This window comes from Triticum aestivum, chromosome 6B (assembly GCF_018294505.1).
Source record: "Triticum aestivum cultivar Chinese Spring chromosome 6B, IWGSC CS RefSeq v2.1, whole genome shotgun sequence".
NCBI classification, from domain to species: Eukaryota; Viridiplantae; Streptophyta; class Magnoliopsida; order Poales; family Poaceae; genus Triticum; species Triticum aestivum.
In genome coordinates this window covers 548,639,406-548,641,943 of record NC_057810.1, presented here as the reverse complement: position 1 = coordinate 548,641,943, position 2,538 = coordinate 548,639,406, and positions in this window count along the sequence as shown.

Sequence of the window (2,538 nt, the reverse complement as noted above, 5' to 3'; positions counted from 1 at the left end):
GACAAGAAGTGAAGAAAAGATGTCACATAGATGCACATCGATGAGAGACTTGGATTGGTAGAAGAAGATGGTCTGGGTTGGCTTACCGGCGTCGAGAACGTCCGGTGAACTCCGTGAATTCCGGCGAGATCCAACTCGAAAGCGTGGGTGTTTCAGGATGGTCTGGGCGATTTTTTTTAGGGAAATCGGTCGAGGAGATGTTATGGTATATATAGGACGTAGTCTTGGGCGAGGGGAAAGTTGGGGATCGAATCCCCGAAGAAACGGGCGCGAAGGCATGCACGGGAAACTTATGTGAGGAGGAAGAAAGGAGCGATGTCCATGTGCCAAATTCGCTTGTGGTTTGGACCTGGTGCGGTAAGGCAAGTGGGCCGGCCTGATAGGGGAGAGAAAGAGAGGGAGCTGAGCCTCGATGGCTTCGGCCAAAAACAAACATTTTTTAATAGAAAAAACTAAAATATAGAGAGATAAATAAAAATTGTATATAGACAGATTGATTGTCAAAAAATTCAGAAAAAGATTTCCTAAAACATTAACTATTTTTCAAGTTCAAACAAAGCAAACAGTGCTACTGTTGCAATAAAACCCAATAAAAATCATTTTTAAAATACCAAAATGATTTTAAATTATTTTCTCCTAATTTTCCATTGAAGGGAATCATTTTACCCTTATTTCCATTTAATTATTTTTAGGAGAAAAATAATTTGAGTAAAAGGCAAATAACTCCTAAATGAAAGTGGTTTTCGAAATACCTTCAAAGTGCTTTCAATTTGATTCTTTTAAACTTCTAACTCGTAATTCATATAATTTGAAGAATTCATTTTATCTTCTCTCATGAAAATCATCGAGTTGCATAAAGTTTCAAATTTGAAATATTTTCAGATGGAATTCAAATCTTTTCAAAATCCTTTTCTTTTCAAATGGAAGAAGTCATATCATCTTCACTCTAGGGTTTTGTGATGAAATGAATTTGAATTCATGGACATCAAATTGCAAAGATGGTAGTTTTTGGAAAGTCCTTTTATTCCCTCTCATTCATCTTTCAAAAAGTTTCGAATTCCACCCATTTCACACAATCAATCACACAAACAAACAATCAAAACTATTTATTTATTATAACATTCCAAAATTTAGAATTTTGGGATGTTACACTTACACTCGCCACAAGCTACAACATGAATACAACAATTCATCAAAACATAGTAATCATCATACAGAAGAGCTGGATCCGACTACGGATGAAATCATTTGAAAAAGGAAAACGACATCCACGCTGCTAATCCCGGGCTCCCAACCCGGAACCTATCCCTTGATCGAAGAAGAAGAAGAAGAAGCAGAAAAACTCCAAAACAAGCAAGCATCGCTCTCACGTCAAAGCATCACTTTACCTGTACGTGAAACTATGGTTGTAGTAATTTGTGAGCCACGAGGACTCAGCAATCCCATTACCATGGGAATCAAGACTAGCAAAGCTTAATGGGTATGGAGTGGATAAGTGTTGAGGTTGCAGCAAGCACTAAGCATTGTATGGTGGCTAACTTACGAGTACAAGAGTAAGAAGAGAAACTATGCATAACGGTCGCAAACTATTAATGATTAACAAGTGATCCTGAACTACTTACGAGTCAAACATAACCCCACCATGTTCTCTTCCCGAACTTGCTCGAAAAGATACAGTCATGGTTACACACGCGGTTAGTGTATTTTATTTCGTTTCTAGTGTCAAGTTCTCTACAACCGAAAATCATAAATTTCCCATCTGCCACATAACCGCGGGCACGGCTCTCGAAAAAGAATAAACCCTGTAGGGGTGTCCCAACTTAGCTCATCACAAACTCTCACGATCCACGGAGGAAAATCCTCCATTCCGGAACAACCCTATCAAGCTCGGAATCCCAGTTCACAAGACATTTCGACAATGATAAACAAAACCAGCAAGACCGCCCGACATGCTGACACCCTGATAGGAGTCGTGCATATCTCATCTCAGGCCACGATCGGATGTGACATCCTACGAGTAAAATCAATCCTCGAGTTTCCCCGTGGTGGCCTTGCAGTCTACCCGGTTTGGACCAACACTCATGACGAGCACTGGCCCGGGTTGTTGATTAATTATCCTCGGGGTCCAGAAAGTCCATATGCAAGTTTTAGTTGTTATTAGGCAAATGGTAAAACCAAAGTTGGGCCTTGTTGGAAGACTTTTATTCAAAGCGAACTATCGAGGGGGGCCCATAAACCCCAACCGTGTTAGGAACGCAAAATCAAGGAACATAACACCGGTATGATGGAAACTAAGGCGGCAAGAGTGGAACAAAACACCAAACAAAAGGCCAAGCCTTCCCCCCTTTACCAAGTATATAGATGCATTAATTAAATAAGAGATATTGTGATATCCCATGATATCCATGTCCCAACATGGAACAACCTGCACTGCACCTGCAACTAGCAATGCTATAAGAGGGGCTGAGCAAAGCGGTAACATAGCCAAACGATGGTTTGCTGGGATGATGGAAAAGGTTAGAGGCTTGTCATGGCAAT